The sequence below is a fragment of the Helicoverpa armigera genome, chromosome 10 (genome assembly GCF_030705265.1).
Source record: "Helicoverpa armigera isolate CAAS_96S chromosome 10, ASM3070526v1, whole genome shotgun sequence".
NCBI classification, from domain to species: Eukaryota; Metazoa; Arthropoda; class Insecta; order Lepidoptera; family Noctuidae; genus Helicoverpa; species Helicoverpa armigera.
The window spans coordinates 6,756,964-6,777,675 of NC_087129.1; the positions used below are offsets into that span (position 1 = coordinate 6,756,964).

Consider the following 20,712-nt stretch of genomic DNA (forward strand, 5'->3'; position numbering starts at 1 on the left):
ATAAGTAAACCTCTGAATAAACTACACAAGTAATGTAGGTCAGGCTTTGGTGCTTGTACACGATATCCTACTTAATACAACATCAAATTACGTAACTTCATACCAACATTCAGCAATATAGATCTAGGAAAAAAATAAAGCTTTTACTAGGAATGTTAATAAGATCATGTACAAGCGTTTCATTAAAATAGTCCAGAAAAATATCCATCCTCTGTAGGCTATTTTATTATTTCCTTGAATTTGGTATGTATGCTATGTGATGACTAACTAAATATTATATATTTTTATTCATAAGACGATAATACTAACTAAGGGATATGATAGAGTCATGAATGACGATATTTTGGCAAAGATCCAGCTTTCAAAATATTTGTGAAAAATCAAATGAAGAATATTTATTCGTAAAACGTTTCCGTAGATTTTGGAAAAGTCTTCACTTTAAGATGAACGGGAAGCCGGGAAGTGAGTAAAGCGCGGCTTGCGGAGGAAGCTCGGCCCGCGCGCTTGCATTGCGGACTCGCGGCACGTACCAAATCCGACACTTGGCACAGTTCACATTCCCGCTGCGCTTTCCCCATAATACAAGTTTTAAGTTTTAATTACGCAGACCCAAACTTACGCCAGATATAACGCCATATTTATAAAAACTAACGAAGGCCCGCTCGTGAGAACCTCTACATTGTCATGTAAATTAAGTTTGATAGTTTGTACAGATTGGTTTCGCTTCCCAACAACATTAGGATAATCTTTTATCATATCTTCTCATCCCGATAACAATTACTTTTCAAATTTATTTTCAATTTCTCTCGATCAAATAGTTACAATAGCTATAACGTTAAGCTTGGATGGGCTCATTGTATTGTCAAATGAATTATGGATACGAAGATTTAAAGAAGATTTAGTATGACTTACAATAATAAATAATGTAGCTAATGTAAAGACAACCTTCGAAGTTAAACAGAATCGGAGCCTACCAACAACAAGAACAAAACTGACAAATAAATAAAACAGCGAGGTCCAACTCAGGCAATTTCTACAGCGATAAAACGCGAAAGGAGCGGTATTTAAATTGAATACGCCGTAAATAAATGCTAAATGAGACAAAGGACTGAGAGAGAATTTGCAATCTAAACAAGAATAAAAGGAGTAATGTATCTTTAATGAAAGTAAGGAAGGGCCGTCAACGGTTCGCGGTGATTACGACCGCGGACATTGTCCCACACCTCGGGCGTTTGCTTAAGCTGTTGGCACAATTAGCTTTATGTGCTGTTCCCATTGACAACAACACGGTATTGTGCATTCTTGTCATGTTGATGGTCAGTGTTGGTGAGCCTACGACAGTTAGCAAATAAGGTCCCTCAGTTTTTATTTCACAAAAGGTACACATACCTACAGATAAACTAAACAAATTGTAATTTATTAAATGAGGTAACATGAATGGCTTTCAAACATTAATGTAATAAACTTGATTTGCTAGTTATTATGTAAACGAGGTGGCCACGGTGTGTTGTGCGGCTGGTTAGGTATTCGTTGTAATATAACACGTTACACACACACAAGTACCTACATAGGTCCGGACTCCGGTGGATAGTGCCAGAGAAAACAGAAAGCTTTGAGTTAAATAACTCTATTTTTACCGGCAATGCTACTTAGAATAGTATCTTGAAATGAATACTACTGATCTTGGTAGTACAGTTAATTAATGGTGTGTTTATTTTGACAAAAACTTGAAAACTATTAGTCACATGAATGCTGCGGTGTTCAAAAAAGCTAATGGGAGAGATGTCATGTCGTTTGTAGGTTATTTTTGTATTTGTACAAATTAGCTTTCGTTTCAAATCATATTTTCTGACAACTTAAACTCTTAAAGATGAATAAATTAACTAAACTTTTTAATGATAGTAAATGCATAGGTTTTTCCTGCTATTTTTTACTTAGTCGTAAAACCAAAGTTCTCTTTTAGGAACCCAGTGTGTCCACAACTCAGTATTCTCGTAGACAGACTATACAACCCGTAGTATAGACCTACTAAAACTTTCTACAATAAACAACTTAGTGCTTAATACTGTAAGCCATATGAAAACCCGTTAAGTAGACGTCAAGTTGAAAACAAAATATGCGAGACGTGCCGATTTATAATACGTTACGCACAGAAGAAAATACTTCATAACAAGTGAACGAATGAAGAATGAGTTAAGTGAGTGGTCGGAACAAATGACGAGGCTTCACAAACCAGTTGGCTAATTAACATTAGAATTGAAAACAATAATGTAAGCCATAGGTGTATTTGCTATTCACTTGTAAATTTTATTATTAAAACCCAGTATATTTTGTTTGAGGGTAAAGGCCTCTTGTAAAACAAAGAAGCCAGACACATTGACAAGTAGGTTCTATGGAGAGAATAATTTCTCATAGGTCGTATGTTTTTTTTATACTTAATTGAAAGCTCAACCTTTAGGATATAACGGTTCTTGCCCGATTTACTTTTATGCGATTTTATTTTTGATTCAAAGGTACCAAGATGGTACTCTGAAGAGTCTCTGAAGAGAACAAAAAATTGTGAGGAATTAAAATCACACAAGGAGGTGAGAGGGCGAGCAATTGTACAGCTCCCTCAGGCTATAGGAAAAAACAAAGAACAATAAAGGTAAGTTACAAAAAATATATATATTTTCAGACTTGTTGAATTCAAACACTTAACCATCTAAAACTGTACTGTAATGCATACAACCTGAATTGCGCTACCGTTTCCAGTAAATAGTGTTAACAAATATTATGTGTTGGTCACAGGAAACTAGTCTGTCAACATTCTAGAGGACGGAACTATTTTTGCTTGGAAAACATTGAGACTGTTTTGATTTGCTCAAGGTAAAATCAAGGATGTTACCATTTCAGTCATAATAAATCATAATTGAAACTTAAAACTTGTGCCTTGGAAAACTATTTTATAACAAACTCGAGAATCTACTGTGAACATTATTGATATTTTTCTTTGTTATTAAGTATTTTTATTTACTAAACACTATTGTATACTTATAATAGATCTGGAAAAGCAATTTCCTATCATTCATTGTCGCTTAACTACACGAATGCATGACTACATTAAACCGATCCAAACACAAACTTATATCCCCTATCTATAAATTAACAGCTCACCAGTTTTGTCAACATTCAGACTCCAATCAAGTAAACAAAATATCGGACAAAGCCACATATGTGGCCGCACTATCATTAAAATGCATGCTCCGGTATTACTATTTCATACGCCACGGTATAAAGTCATTTCAATGATTTATTACACCCGCTAGATACGCAGTACCGTCCTGATTACCTACAGGATCATTTTTCACCTTTTAAATAAATCACCTGACAGTTATCAGCTAGTGACGGTTTGATCGACGTGAAATTAAATTTTATTGATGTCCGTATCTATTTCTTTGGATTCGTTCCTCTCTTGTCTTGCTCATGTCTCGAGCAACAAAAATAAATAATCAATCAAATAGACGGGAGGCTAACGAGCATGTATTTGTTTCTGTTGTTAAAACATTTGTAATGGTTATCGGTTATGGATAATTATGACAAGAACAATGAAAAACGAAATACAAAACTTGTATAAAAAGGTTAACAGCGAAGTCAGTACAGAAAAAATGTGATTGAGTTTTATTCTATACGGGAATATGCGACTATTGTCGCCTACTTTAATAAAAAAAGAAAGGGCATTTTATTTCGGCCTAGATCACAATATCTCTACCTAAATATTGCCTGACAGGGTAGGGACAGACGTATTTATAACACGGGTACTCGTATTCCGAACAGTAGGTACATTTATTTTAACCAACAAAGAAATAAACAATCTCGAAAGTTCTAGATATTTCAGAGTAGTTTCTAATCTGGACAGTGGGTAGTCAGTTTCGCATCGCGCGCAGTCCCGCCTGTGCTACAACTTGTCCAAAATGATTCGCGAAACTTTTGACAAGTTCCTTAACAACAGTCACTGTTAATGCCAGTTATGATTTTCATATAATTTCCTTGTTTTGTATATTCGTTTATTTTTTGTTTTTCTTTTGAATATTGCAATGAAGAAACGGGCTTTTTAGACTTAAATTACTGTGAAGTCTGTTTAAAAAGAATTATTTTCTCAATAGTCATCTTGTTCCTGTTTTATACTACAAAATAGTCTGGCACAACATTTTACTGACCGCAACGTTTTCTATCCTTGCCATAATTACTGTTCTTTCCGAAGTGTCACATCTGTTCCCAGCGCGTAAACAAGTAAACAGTAGTCGCGAGTTGGTAGTAATCCTTGCCAATATTATTTTAACACACAGAATGGGAAGCGTAAAACGCAGTGGGAGTTTAGAAGGCTTTCAACAGAGCTGGCCGTTTAGCAAAGTTTAAGTAGGAACCACTACCGCTCCGCGCTCACTATTCGGGCTCGGCTTCACGTTTAATCCTTACAAATAAATAAACAACCCTCGTATCACTGCAAATACCAAAAGCGAAATGTTAAATATGTTTTGCTGGCTGTTCGCTCGGATAGGTACAGTTACAAGCCAAATATGAAGTACTATTTTATCAAAAAAATTAACTACGGAACGAATCGCACTCTAGGAACGAACATTAAAAATAGAATAGTATGCATAGTATTTCATCATAAATATTTCAGTTAATACTTACTCTTACTTTCCCTAAGAAAATATTTGCAAATGGAATGCGAAGTAATAAATGGATCCCTTGCATATCAATGAGCGTTCAAGGCACACCTAGCTTTGATTGATTCCGTCGCATTGGAATTATTTCGAGCCTGTTTCCGATTCACCAAAGGATCACTCCGGCTGTTAACGTTTACTGTTTCTGTGTGAGCATTTGCTCTTATTGTTTTGTTAATTAAATCCAATCCTATCAGATTCACAAAGGTTCTAATTGTCAGGGTCCACAACACAAGACAAAAGTGGATTTAGCCTCAGGAATATTTGGCTGTGTTTTAAAATCTTTCACAAGAATACTTTCAGATGCTTGAAGTTTGAAGAGTCGAAAATAACTAGGCTAAATATATTTGGTCTTTCAGTAAAGATGCAATGGTCATAGAGTGTTTTGATTCAATCTTTTACGAGTAAGAAACGAAACGGTCTGAAAAGAAATTAAGTGTAAAAGCTTTAATGAACTAATGTATTCTTAATGAAGAGGCGGCGTCGCCTCGGAACCGTGGGCCCGCGAGCCCGTTTAATGCCATGAAATATACATAACTCTCGGGTACATTTCAATTAGCACTTGAAGTGAACACAGGCGCCACCCTGCCGTTCCCCCAACGACTTCAGCGATCACAATATCGTCGTCATCTAAATTTAGAAGAACTGTCACTCTTCTAAAATTGGCGTCGACGTGACCTGGATGACAAGTTTAACGTCAATTTATATTGATGAAGCTTAAGTTCAGATTAAAAGTTTGCGGACGAGAATTTTACCGTCTTGTTACATTAAAATTCCGAGGTAAGGTGAACAATTTTCCTCTTGGAATTCCCCGTTTTAGTTGTATAAATATTGAAAATATTTTACTATCAAAGTTTAAGTGTACGTCCCATCTGTACGGAGGCGACCCGTCGATTTCCTTTCACACTGAATCGTAAACTATGGATGGGCAATTTATGGTTTCGATGCTGTAACCCATTTCGGTCCAGGCAGATTTACGGTACCAGTTCCTCACGAATACGAGCATCTCATCGCGGTCACGTCTAATAAACAAGTCACGAGCTTCACTTACTTGTACAAAGTATGGCCAGGTAATGGCTGTGATACGATTTCAGATACCCTGTGGTAAAGTTGTGTCATTTATCAACAATGTCAGCTGAATGTTAGAATATCAATTTAATGTTCAAGTTTCTTTAGTCATAAAATTGTAACGATTCCATTTTGTCATCGTAGGTAAATAGATAGCAACTAAGGTTCTAAAATACTACCTTTTTGTCATCATATAATTTCACTCTGTTTACCTACACTCTTTCTTTTCCGTCTAGCCACCGGCAGATTGAAACATAATTTTGTTTCTTTTGATCTGATAGGATTATGCTATTAGGTCCCCGGTAACAAATGTATATTCGATTTAAGACAATATACTAGTTATGACGTCTAAATTTTCTCTACTACTCTTTTCTTTGATATCCATTTTTCTTACTAGAACGTAAATGGTTCTGTGCAACTAATTGTGGTTTACGTTACTGAAACCGTATTACAAGCCGTGATTTACCAACTTACCATTTTTTGCGTAAAATGTTTTTACTAAGCACACAAAATAAAACATTTACCTCGGCACGGTAATAAATAAAAAATATAGCGACAACTTTACTTGATATATTACCAACATCATGCTTAACCGTGAGCTTATTGAAATACCTCAAATGTACTTCCCACCCGGCTGTATATTAATGATAGAATTATACGATACATATAAATTCATAATACAATCAAAGTGTAGCCCATTATGGTAATTCGTAAATAAGTCATTATCACGTTGAGTATTGCAATTAGAAAACATAATGATAGCTATAAGAGAGCATGGGGTACAGCGATATATCACGCCCACGCCATCAAACTAATTGCTCTATAATGTTATTTCATTGGCTACAAACAAATTCAATCGCTGGCACGTAGGCAGTGCATCTCCTCGACTCCATAACCGTTACATTATCATAGCAACGTCTAACATTCGAAGCATAATTATAGTTCATATATACAGCCTTGACACGGTGAAATTATGCCTAATTTATAGTTAAACGGTGTCTGGACTAAAACGCTGATCAATAATATTTAATCGAACGATTAGTTTTACATTTTGTTTATTCAAAAATACATTATTTCGTTTGTTTTGTTACTCAATGGTGTAATTTAGTTTGATATAGGTCAGTTTATTTTTAAACGAAAACCAAATAACACAGAAGTTTTGACCGATTTATGTTGTAAATTCATTGATTTCCATACTCACGGTAATATCGACTTTATTCCTTTGGCAACAATAGTAATGGCATATGAAATTATGAGCGATGAAGGAATGATTCTCGATGTCGAAAGTTCTATTAATTGGACAATTACTGCGTATCAGAAAGATTAATTCAAAAGATTGAACTAAAGCCGCTAGGTTATCACACAATTTATAGAAACCAATTGAGAAAATGGGATAGGTACTGTAGTTTTCGCTGGCGATTGCTAGCAATTGGTGTGTTCGTTTCTTTACATCGGTTGATATTATATGTATGTAACACATTATTAATATAGGATGAGCGCTAGAAAGAAGTCATTCTCCACGAATTGGGTGTAATAACTCCAATTCTCTGAGATATCATTAAAATAACTATGCTTCAGTCCGAACTTTAGTAAGAATGTCAAATTGTTATCTCTACGAATACAAGGAATAAGGTACTCAAAGATAATATTCTGTCTATCCTCCAAGACAAGTTTCACAAGATATCCAACTAAGTCTAATATAGTAATATGTCACGGAGGTATTCATAGTGAAGTCTACAAATCAGTATAATGTGATCATACGTTCTATCTCAGCTGTTTGGGACTGACAAATATTCACAAAGCCGCAGTGGATAGATTAGGTTTTGTTGTACGACCGCCATCAGAAACTCGGAGGATACCGCCAGTTTACCCGCCACAACTACCCACCTACTCATGCTGGAAACCAATTTCCCACCTCATTGTTCTAAAATTGCGTCCTGCTCTATTCTACGTTCCGACGGCCAATCGATTCGCACATTGACAAACATAGAAAAATAAAATTGATATTGGAAAGGTAGTCTTATCTAAAATATTGGAAAGTTTTTGTTATAAACGGTCGGTGCATTGCTGGATATTTCAACAATAAACACAGAATTTTCATTCCATTCGAAATTCCTGCTTGATAGTATTTCAAAGATAGTTTTAATGTCACCACATTGCTTTGAAAGACATAAAACTGAATATAAACGATCAACAGATATTTTAACTGCATTCCAAAAATAAATGACATACATTTCTTATTTTGAATGGATGTACCCAAATAATAATAAAAAAACCGGCCAAGTGCGAGTCGGACTCGTGCACGAAGGGTTCCGTAAATTACAGTTAAATCAACCTATCTCAAAAACTATAAGAGATACTTTGATCAAACCAAAAATCGTTGAAAGAGTTAATTAGCATGCATCACCTCTATTTTTTTTAGAATTTTATACCCCGTAGTTATAAAAATAGAGGGGGGGGACATACTTTTTACGACTTTGAGAGCTGATATCTCAAAAACCGTTCACTTTAAGAAAAATGTTTTTTAGAAAACTTTATATCATTTTAAAAGACCTTTCCATTGATACCCCACACGGGTATGTACATCGAAAAAAAAAATTTCATCCCTCAGTTACATGTATGGGGGGCCCCACCCCCAATTCTTTTTTTTACTATTTAGTGTCATATTTTTGTAGCGGTTCATACAACACATATTCCCATCAAATTTCATCACTGTAGTACTTATAGTTTCCGAGTAAATCGGCTGTGACAGACGGACAGACGGACAGACGGACAGACGGACATGACGAAACTATAAGGGTTCCGTTTTTGCCATTTTGGCTACGGAACCCTAAAAACTAATTTACATGAGAGCCTAAGCTCTTCGTGTTATTTTTATGGGTAGACTGTTTGGTGTCTGGTTTTGGAATATTTTTTACAATTTTTTCGTCACATTATACACTTATATATTTAAAACCCTATCATTAGTCAAATATTGATTTAGTACATTACCAAATATCATTAAAATCGTGTAATCGGTTTTGAAGATTAGAATCTTATCAAAAGGTGTGCGATAGTAGCTTTTAGGCCATGGCATCAACAGCCCTTTTGATTAAATAAGGAGATCCTTATAAAGTGTGCATGAGTCGAGGCACACCTAGTGTGAGCCTACGTTATCCAAATAAATCAAATAGGTTTACTGTTGTTCGTGGTCGAGCAGTATCTGTGCGACAGTGGAGCGAGGCAGCGCCGGCCCGAGGCAGTCGCGATGCCTTTGTTCGTCAGCACGAATGGAAATCAATTTTACAGATCAATTCCACTGGAGCCGAGTTCGACAGGCTGACAGCGACTAGGCCGGCCTATGAATACAAGTTACCGGATCACTATCAGACAGCCGGCCTCAAAATATTATTCTCTGTATATTTCTCAGGCGTGTTTAGTGTTATCTTAATGTTTAAGTTAATGTTTATTTGTAAGCTTGCTTAGAATTTCCCTGTCGGATTATGTTTGGTGGTAATTTTAATGCTTAGAGTACTACTCTATCTCTGTTTTAGTATTTATTAATAAAAAACAGCAAAAACTTTGATAGAAATTCAGGTAAAAAATATGTTGAATGTTTGTTACTAGTCAAGTGATTAGATTACACATAGGTACGAACATAGCAGCGTATCAAGCATGTATTTGTACCCACCACGCCACATAGCGAATTAACCGCAATTAATGCCGGTATCCTACACGACCGTGCCCACCCCACAAGTGAAAACGAGCGTAAAGATACAGATACACAGTTGATATACCACAGCATAACGTACCCACCCGCCTTATACGTAAATTAATTTTGTGCTGTGATCAGCGGAGCGTGAGCCTCACGATAATCATTCCGATCTCGGCCTCGGCTCCACACATTCGCCGAATAATGCCACTATTAATCATTAGCCACGTTATAGCTTATACAAATAATAACCGAATTAGTATCAATATCAACTGACTCAGCTCTACCCAAGTATATTTTATCTACATCGTTATAACGCAACTTTTATCCTCCCCATTTATCTTAGCGAAGCGTAATAGACCTTGAAAGTTACATATCTACTTTTCGATAGTACATTAACATCTCACTTAGGTAGTTTCATGAAGGGTAAAGGTCAGTAAATAGTTTGAAAGTAGCTTTCGCGGAAAATTTACTAAACCGTCAATTACGAATAGAGCGGCGCAATACTTGAACAGTTCGCTAGAGATTTACGATTGCAATCAAACGTCAAATGGCATCATTTTTCAACATCAATATCATAGGGCGATACAGTTCGTGACACATTAATTTGGCAACGGGTGCGGAGCGGGCAAAGCTCCTGCCACTTGTGATCGCTTTTTCATAACACGCTCACACCGCCCCGTGTAATTCTCACAAGCTCACTCGTGAAATGCACTTAATCAATTACAAAACGGTTTCATTCAATTTTCATTTCACTCTCCGGTAATAAAGCCATTAAGACATTGAGTGTCAAACGTGCGAGTTGGAAAAAAAATACGAGCAGTAGTACAGATTTATTACCAGTACGTTTTGATCAGTTTTTGTGAAAATAAAACAAATGTGCCTTCATAAATTAACCGTGACACAAGATAAACAGCCACATATTCGTCGAGAAAAATGTAAGTACTGCGAAAGGAAATTCAGTTTAAACCGGGTATGATTAACGATTTGGCTTATTCATTTGTCTTTGTTTGCTTTATCAAAAACAATCAAAAATAAGCTTGTGTTCCGGCGTCGGTCGGCGACGGAAGCACGGCCGCCGCGCAACGCAGTGATTAACGAGCGAACTCGCCGACTTGAAAATGAACCCTATTACTTAACTAACTTATCGTCCATCCCAAGAAAAGTAAGCTCTCTAATTGCTGACCTTTACCCGGCCACTGAGAATTTAGCGCCTAATTATGAACAACAGTTATATCGCTAGGGAAATGAGTGCGGTACGTCAGACATTTTGTCTTGTAATTTGAAGCAGGTCGGTTTTGTGTGCTTGTGTTTCTTCTATTTATTTGTTTACATTGAATTGGATATATACCCCAGGTAAATGTTTAATAAGTTTGTTAGATATGACAAATAGTATGCATAAACCTATTTGTGAAACACCTGGAAATTATTGTAGCTGCTTATGTCCCAAAACGTCTAGAATGAAATAAGTCACAGAAATAAATCACAACTTTAAAGTTAATAAAATAGGACACTATATTCATGCGAGATATTTACAGACCTGATAATAAATTTTATAATATTCGTGTATAAATGACCCACTTTGTATAATAATTAAGTTCGCAGATATTCGCGTAGAAACATGGGCGCCCCAGCAGGGGCCGACACAGATAATATCAGTCAATGCTTGCACGTGATTCATTACACCTGCATGGCCGTAGCCACTTCATAAAATAACTTTCAATGTATTTATTTGAGTATGAAAGCGCCGAGCTTCGGATACACAATACCTTTATTGCGCAAGATAAATCTTTGTTACAATCGGATTTGTTTAATATGAATATCGAATGAACAACGCGGAGTGAGTCAGCGGTGAAACAGCAGTATTACTGCAGTCAGCACACTGGAGTTCCAACAAGCGATTACATACCACAATTTTGTTGTCAGCCCAACACAAAAGTTTCATTGTGAAACTTAATTGAGTGGGTCAAAGCAAAAATACATATGTAAGCGAACGTGTGTCAAGAAGACAAAAGCAGTTACCTTATTTGGAACCGAACAATGAAGCAAAGAAACTATACCTATACGTACACTGTCAGATTGCGTAGCTACGTGCAAACTTTCTTCTATTTTCATTCGACTGAACCCACCTGAATGTCGTTAATGTAATTTATTTATTTAATATAGGATCTTTAATAAAAGTCTTCGGTAAAATGTGGAACATTATTCGAATGCCGACATATTGTTAAGTAGGCTTTTAAATTCCAGACCAGTTTAGGTCGTTCCAGATGAATACACAATTCACTATACAGATTCCGTGCCTTTTATGTACACCAAAAAGGCAAAAATATTGTTCCTGGTTCGGACAATGTAACAAAAAGTGAGGTGCGGTTCAAATAAAAGCAAATGTTATTTCGCGATGCACAGGTCGAGTGGATCGCGGGCCGGCCGATGCACCGCTCTTGGCTCCTTACCAAAATGTATCAAAGCTAGATTTATGTGGGGCTGCGACGAAGGCTGCGATGGTATCATCGGCGGGCCGCTGCGACCACGCTGCGCTCCCGCGGCGAGCGCTATACGTGCCGCCGTTACCTCGCCACGCGGCAAACGGCTCTTACACAATACCCACTGAATATTACTGAAGCCTGATGGATCGGGAATATTTTGCACAAGTTTTTGTGAAGTTGTGTTTCATACCAAGCTTCATTGTTTCAACGACGGCTATGTTTTTCTTGTGAAAAAAAACATAGACGTTTTCATTCAACCGACGCACGCACCGGTGAAATAAAACATGTCGCATTTTATGTTCAGTTTTGACATACTCGTACTTTATCACATATATTGTTTAACCAGTTAAGTATAAGGGCAACCACCGCACATTACACCGACCTTCAATTAACCGTTACATTACAGTAGTAAAATTTTCCTTACTGCATTCAACTCCCTTTAATAATCTTAAAAATCTTTACATCTCTCTTTGGATTAATAAAGTTCTTAACTGCTTATAAAAAACTTCATAAAGGCGGGTAATATAACTGCTGCTATCTGGTTTTATTGGCTCAGTAATCAAGGCTTGACGTTCCAAACAGCGTTAATAATCCATTTCCAACAACATAAAACGTGAACTGTAGTAAGGGCGACGTTAAAAATATATCAAAGTGTAATATTAATACAGTATAACGTATTGTTACTATTATAGCGAAGCGTGAAATCATAAATTTCAAATATGAACGTCTTCACGCTCCTATGATCGAGAAAATAAATGGATGCACAATTTTTCGTGTTTCGTTGGGGCGTTAAATTATGCGTTTATCATTTAGGGATGTTTACAGAGTGGGCGCGGGATCAAATTGAAACGACTGGAGCGCTGCCAGAGCCGCCAGCCCCGTACGCGCTCTCCTGCGACCTCTAGCATAGGTACGGCTTAGTCTGACGCATGTTGTTCACTCTAATTGATTAATAAACGTGTTACCTACGATGCAAACAAGTTTCCATTTACATTGAATTTAAAGTTGCCTTTGTTGCTATGTCTATGTAGGTATATCCCACCGCTCTTAGCAGAAAAAAAATGAGTACATGTAGTCGTTGCACTTACAATAGCAAAAATTGCAGATACGATCAACATTCAAGACAATAAACATTAAACCTAATTGCGTGAGAACAATTTAACAAACGCAGTTTCAAAGATCTAGCGGCTGCAGACACGTGATAAAACTATTTATAACTATAAAACAAGCCAGACAATTGATGTCAATTATGAAACTATTCCGTTAAAGATTCCAGACAATTCATCCACTATAGACATGTGACACAAACACAACATTACACTTAATGGGACCACTAAGAACTTTCATTTGAACATCAAATCATTCTTCATTTGTGGAATGTCAAACCGTTTTTATTTGTCCCTCTTAGCAGCGAGGAAACCAAAGAATTGTGGGAGATAAAAATCAAAAGCCCAATGTAAGACGACAGATTACATAAATCTGAGTGTGTTAATTGGAGTTTTGCAAGAAAATGTCTGTTATCAAATGTATGTAGATATCTCGCAGGTAACAAGATATCGTCATGCCGCAGCCGCGTCTCCATCATTTCCGTCAGATTGCCCTATCGCACCGCGAACAGGCAACAAGACCCGATGCGGAATGGCACATTGATATACACTTACACACACAAACCAGTTCTCAGAATAAAGGATGGCGGCGGCGTAACAGAAATAACTCGGTGACCGTTCCTCGAACTTGTGTTGTCACATCCACTTACGGAGAAAAAATATGCAATCACATATTACCATCCATTGCAATAGTTAGTTTTCGTCGTTAGCTAAGTACATATGTGACTATTGCAGCTGCGCCTGTAACTGTTTCAGAAGCATGTAGCGGGCACGCGCCTATGATTCATATCGATATTTCATCACGGTCCAATAAAACACTCGATAGTGCAATTGCAGCGGGCGCGGGGCAGCCGTTCTGCTTGGCTCACTTATTTGACTTTATTTGTGGCGTTTGTTTCTCGCGGCGCACCCGCGAGCCCGCTCGTTGGAGCCCGTCCAACAGTTTTACACAATCATTCCACTCAACTAAGCGTTCCCATAAACACAACCCGGCGGGTATGAATTGCACAAAAAATTGGAAATAATTGCCAATTTATTGTGCGTGTTGCTTTTACGCATATCGAAATTTAATTCGTTTGTCTGAAATGTTAAATATATGCGCGTAGTACGCGTACACGCAACGAGAATACAGAATGCGTGCGTCGCGCGTCCGAACTGATGTCTATATTTGTGGCACGGAAACTCAGGCATTTAATTTTCATCCGCTGCCGACACTCCGGGAATGTGTAACATCACTTACTTAATTGAACGATAAATAACTTAAACGCCTATCGATTTGTTTTATTCATTGCAATCATATTTAAAGTATCCTTTGAACGATGTGTCTGAATTTGACTTCAATAAACATACCCGAAATGCACCCGATATATTTGTTCCTATTTTACAAATTATCATGATCGTCAACGATTACCCACTGATTTCTGAGCATTCAATTGAGTTCACTGTTGTCATTTAACACAATAGAAAACATGTAGTTGCCAATTCTTAATTATTAACATTATCGTCATACATTCAGTTGGTAAGTTACCCACGACACAATTACAAAGTTTATAATAACCTTGTTAATTATAATATGAAGTTTCTTAATTAATTGAAATACTAAGTTAAATTTTCAGTATATTTTGGTACCTATATGAATACAATACAAATGATATCTACGTAGTTTCACTAACGAACTCAATGTCACGTTGTATACTAGTTCAACGACTGTTTTATTATTCAAAAGTAATGATGGAACCTGTGCAGACAATATTTATAGACGATAAACAATGAATAATGGGGTTTATAGTCTTCGACAAAACAAATTGATTTATGGAAAGATATTGATATCACGTATCTTGACACTGCTTTTAATAAGTTTAATTAAAAGCACCAACATTTTTTACACTATCACAATACATCAATTAATATGAAACTTTAGAAGCACGTTGGAAGCATCTACCTATAGAACAATGTAGGTACAGGTTTACCTGCCTAGTTACTGAAACTTTTTGTATGAAAGACGTCAAAAGTGCTACTCATTCGAAATTATTAATGTCGAAGGCAGTTTAGCATGAAAACCATTTTTTTTTTCAGTATAATCTACTCATACGTTGATCTCATCTACACAGAATCAAAGGCTAGAATACTACACTTTACTACTTTTTTACAATTCACACTGAAACCACATAAATCCATCACTGTGTGTGTCTGTACATAAGCCTCATTGTTCAGGTCTTCATGTGTTTGGTCTGGCCAAGTGTCGGCACACACAAGCTCATACTTAACTTCAACGAGGACTTATAATGCCTCGGGAACGTACGATAAGTATCGCTACCTGACATGAGGTTCAGGCGCGAAGGCTACATGAGTACATCCACCTTCCAGAGAAAATAAGATCAAAAATGTTGCTTGATCAAAAACTTACCGGTTCTCTTATAGATACAATGAAAGCCACACATTTATTTAATATCTCATGGATATATCTAATCCCATTCTTATTCTCAAACCAGTTCCAGAATTAACGAGTTCGATAGCTGTTTATAAAATATCCTACATTTCACCACTTACATGCTCATGTACCATCAAACATCCCAAATGTAGCAACTAAACCATAACGCGGAGATAAGCAGCACCAAGTTACCACAAAACACGAACACTACTTACATGTAAAGCGATTTAGATAAGTCCCAACTCACCCATTCAGAATGTTAGTATTGACAGTAACAGATAGTGTCTATTGAATATCTTAGTAATAAAAGCGTTCCTGTTGGTGCGGTGTCGGGGACGGATTGTGTGGAGGTCTCCTCGCCCGCCGGCCGCTCCGAGCTGCAGGAATACCGGTAAAGTGTCATGTTACCAGCCTTATCGCTTAGACAGCGGACCAATATTTGAATACCGCACTCAATACTACACTCACCCGCCTTTGTAAATAAACGCTATCGCTTCCATTAGGGTCAATAATAAAGTGAAAGTAAATACATTCCGATTGTAATTTGTAACGTTGATAAACATCTGTGTGACAATGTAAGAGAATCAATATGCTTTTTATTCCTGTAGTCTGATACCCAATTACGATCGTGTTTATTACACGTAGGCGTTTTTGGTTTCTGTCAAAATCGATAAAAATACTTATCTCGGAGCAACTCTGTGATTAGTTTATATCTTATGGGAACGATCAAAACTCAAGATTATGTAGATTAGGTGATTGCAGTTCTACTAAAACCACACATAAATTATTATTATCTATGGATCAAGTCACTTCGAGGTATCTTATGAATCAAGTATCTTGTGTGTAATCTGTGCAGTGGATTGAAAGCAATGCTATGTTATCAGGGACCGGCTTTATCCATAATTTGTCTTCTAAGGAAATGGGTCTTAACGTAGGTGTCGACAACTGGGTCTAATCTAGTCTGAGATCACACAGCACTAAAAGCTTATACATAATTCCTTTAGGTGTAATACTAAACCTGTTGGGATTACGTCTAAGTAAGCATAAAATTGATATTGTCAGTGTATCGGCCCCGGGATGGCCATCTGTCCGTCCTTCAAGTTTTACGCCTTTCGCGGGAAACACCACCAGCCCGCGCTGCCTCCATACAATTTAGATGAGTTCTAAAACTTTAAATACGACGTGAAATCGCCTAACTCCGATATGATGGCATTGGCACTATATAAAGGGGCATTACAGTAGAGTTACCTGCTTGTAAGTTTCCATTAAATATTAGATAAGAAGCTCAGTTTATTTTTATTTACTAAATTGTTATTTTTCAGTAATATTAACTTAGTAAATAACCACTTGAAATCACATTACACGTCAATCCTGTTTTTATAACAAATTTAAAACCTTGTCATTGTTATATTGTTTCCGTCTTTAGCAAAAACCTTCGGCAAAAACATGATTGGTGTGGCTACAATTTTTTTTCAAAAATACTGGGAAAAAAATGATTAGGTAGTTTCTGATAATATTAAGAAACAGTCAAACCTAAGCAACACTTCATAATTTACAAGATTATCTATTTTGAATCTACAGACCAAACTACCTGACCTGAATTTCTATATTTGAACGTAGCTTCTAGTTCTGACCGTGGCTATACAAACTCCTCATAAGGGGTTGGTAAATATGCATTCATATTCAAAGCCATTTCCTCTCATGTTCTTCTAAATGTTTCTTCTACAATTTACACAGACAGAGTAATCTTCCCTCTTAAATGCACAAAAGCGAACAAAACCAGGAATGTACTCTTATTTTATACGGGCGGCCATAAATCCTAAAAAGCTATAGATTATCCATACAGGCAGAGTGCACCTGTTCTCAGTGCAGTTTATATACGAAGCTATGTGCTAGATTACGAAAAATTCTATTAAAAGTATGTGGAACTGTCCTTTATATTCTGATTTTTATAAAGGATGACTAATGTTGAAACAAAACTTATTATAGCTGCTGCAATTTTAGACTTTAAAGAAAAACCTTGTAGCTGAACTTTTTTTGTTGCAAATCTGACTCATCACCGTTATAAAACCAAAGATACGAAATCTAATCAATCGAAACACAATAAAGACAATTTAGCTCAACATACCTGCAAGAACAAGAACAAAAAAGTACATAAACACTTTTGAATTAAAGTGGAATACGTATCTACAATTACAGACGATGAGCGGAGCAGTTAAAGCAACGTCAGTCAATCTGAGACAGGTCTGTCAGTTCGATTTACACAAGCCCGGCTTGGCTGCGACGTACACCCCCAATAAACCTGCTTTAGCACTACAAGGAAATCCCTACACGACTTCGTACGGTATTGGCAAGACTTTACTTGGAACATTACAGATATACGATAGTATGAAGATAACAATGCTATAATGTACACAACAATACGAGGTTCGCGATTCTAAACAAAGACGTTAAGTGTACTGTTTATCGTAATGTGAGAATTGTTTAAATGTTGAACTCACATATGTAGGTATTTTTGGAAGTGTTCATGACAAATCTAATCAGAATTTCTTACTATAACATTGTATTTCGTTGAAAATAATCTGTTTTGTTCTCTTTCACAATGAAATCGACAAACTGATTCATATTAAGATGAATTTGGTACCTATTAAAATGCATTGAAATCTTAGGGGTTTACCCGGACACGTCAACATGGAACAAGTTTCCGCATATTGAAGAGAAAAAATCTAAGTAAAATAATAAAAAAATATATATTTGGACTGATATCTTTATATTAAAAAACTTTTTTATTTACAACCTTCAACATATACCTACTCCTTCTTCTGTCCTAGTTCAAAACCTTACACGTGCCGTTTTATTCATAACACCACATGGTAGTTAGAAGTTATAATTTCCTAATTGAGACAAAAATAGTCCCATGACTTAAGTAGCATAGATAGAACAACACGTTCACGGAACAATTAAGCATTAATTCAATACCTATTTCAATCACGGTGTTTTTCCGTGAAAAGTTACGGTGAAGGAACGTCTATGAAATTTGGGTCCAAAGTAGAAGAAGGAAGGTGAACCCTTTGATGCTTCAACTAGGCTCATCAATACTTTAGAAACTACAGAAACACTAGAGCAAAATTGTTGAAAAAGCCTTTCATATTTTTCCTCACCCATGAATCAAATCTGTACCTCACACTAAACCATTAGAGTGAAATAAATTTTAATGAATTTAAATTAAGAAAACAGTGTTAAAAATTTCAATGAATATAAATTAATAATAGTGTGAATACAAAAAAAAAATATTTAAAAAAAAGCGTGGGGTGCATGGTGTCAATAGTTATAAATATTTTATTGACAGATATGAGTACAGTGATTTTCATTTCGATAATATCTTAAAAAGCACCCCACGCTTTTTTTAAATATTTTTTTTTGTATTCACACTATTATTAATTTATATTCATTGAAATTTTTAACACTGTTTTCTTAATTTAAATTCATTAAAATTTATTTCCTATTTTTTAGTTCGTTTTTCTATAAAAAGCGTGTTTTTTAGTTTTTTTAAACTATTATTTATTTTCTACTTTTTAGTTTGTTTTCAAACTATTATTTGTTTTGTAGAATTAAAATTCTCTTTAGTATACAAAAATTTGTCAATATTAGAGAAAACGGCTAAAGATTGGAAATAAAAATTAACATCGAGTCCTGCCATCGACTGTAGAGAAAAATTCTAGAAAATTTTAATTAATTTTCTTACCTTATCGACTACATATGAAAATTATATAAATTAACAAAGATCATATTTTGCAAATTGAAAAGCCTAGAAGTCGGTGTCTAATGGATGTTACTAAGTTAATTTTGCCACCGACTTCTAGGCCGATGCACCTAAAATTAGTTTTTTTTGCTTTTAGTGTTTTGGGAACTCGGTTTAATTTTTTTGTAAAAAGGTTATTTATTTAAAGCTTTTCAGTGATACGAATAGTTGTCACTATCCATACAAGTGGGAAGTTCTCATCAATACAAAGAATATAAGTCCAAACGAGGTATTTTACATATTCAGTTGTAGAGTTCCCTTGACTTTCTCTGGTCTCCATCATCAGGTCAGCTCCAAACCTTCACTGTTGCATAGGTCTTGTCAATACGAATAATTTAAGCCCATACATATTCAGTTGTCGAGTTCCCTCCATTTTCTCTGGTCTCCATCATCAGGTCAGCTCCAAACCTTCACTGTTGCAAAGGTCTTGTCAATACAAATAATTTAAGCCCAAACACGAGGTAGTTTACATATTCAGTTGTCGAGTTCCCTCGACCCTCTCTGGTCTCCATCATCAGGTCAGCTCCAAATCTTCACAGTTGAATAGTGCTTTTAGGCGTACACCTAAGTGTCAAGTTTTTACCCTATGTATGCCTACAAGTTTTGAAGGTTGCCCTCGATTTCTCAGGGTTTCCATTATCAGATCCTGACCTGATGAATATGGGACCAACTGGCAGCTATTCCAAGTCGAACAAAAAAAGAATCACGTAAATCGGTCTATAAACCTCGGAGTAATCGATGTGTATGTGTAACCTCCTCCTTTTTGGGAAGTCGGTTAAAATGGAATAATTTTATCAAATTAGTGTATTGTCATCGGTCCTCAATAAATCTACAAAGTTTGAACGAAATCTGGCCGTTTAAAGTGGGTCAAAATCGCGCCCAAAGAAGTCGGTTACAAACAAACATACAAACATACAGGTGAAGCTAATAAAAAGCGTGTAAAAACAGTCTTGAATTATACCCTTACATTCAACTCCGAATGTAGAACAAGTATTAAAGAGCACAGCGATGAATATCGGCCATTTCGTGGAACTCGTTAAGTCCTAGATAAAACCGTGTTGTCTAGATAACTTAATTAGAGTGATTATCACGGCTGGCTGCGACGTGATCATTACAGGTTCGTAGGAAGGCGTCAGGTATTCAATTCCGAGCAATTGTCGGCATTTTTAAGGGGAAATACTGTAACTGGGTTAGTAGTAGCCTAGATTCTGTTGCTTTATTACTTAGGCATTGCTATCAGCGGCTTTTAACGAAAGGATGTGTTAGAATATGAAGTGGTTGAGAAAGTAGCTGGATTCAGTAATATTTCACGAGAAAGTATAGGCTATTATTGCTTTATAACTTGTCCACTAACTGCTTCATAACTTCACCTAACTTTCTAGAATAAAATAACGCATTATCGTCTAGCATAAATAAATC

The 20,712-nt window shown here is 36.2% G+C and overlaps 2 protein-coding genes across 3 annotated transcripts in view; one reads left to right on the top strand and one right to left on the bottom strand.

The window, feature by feature from the left end:
• Nucleotides 1-20,712, bottom strand: part of LOC110372285 (semaphorin-2A) — a 66,366-nt gene that overhangs the window by 38,673 nt on the left and 6,981 nt on the right. The window lies entirely within an intron of this gene.
• LOC110372286 (uncharacterized) overlaps nucleotides 10,098-20,712 on the top strand; it is a 30,603-nt gene continuing 19,988 nt past the window's right edge. Inside the window, exon 1 of the mRNA XM_021328893.3 lies at nucleotides 10,098-10,406. The gene's annotated coding sequence lies outside the window, so the exon portion shown is untranslated. The remainder of the gene's footprint in view (nucleotides 10,407-20,712) is intronic.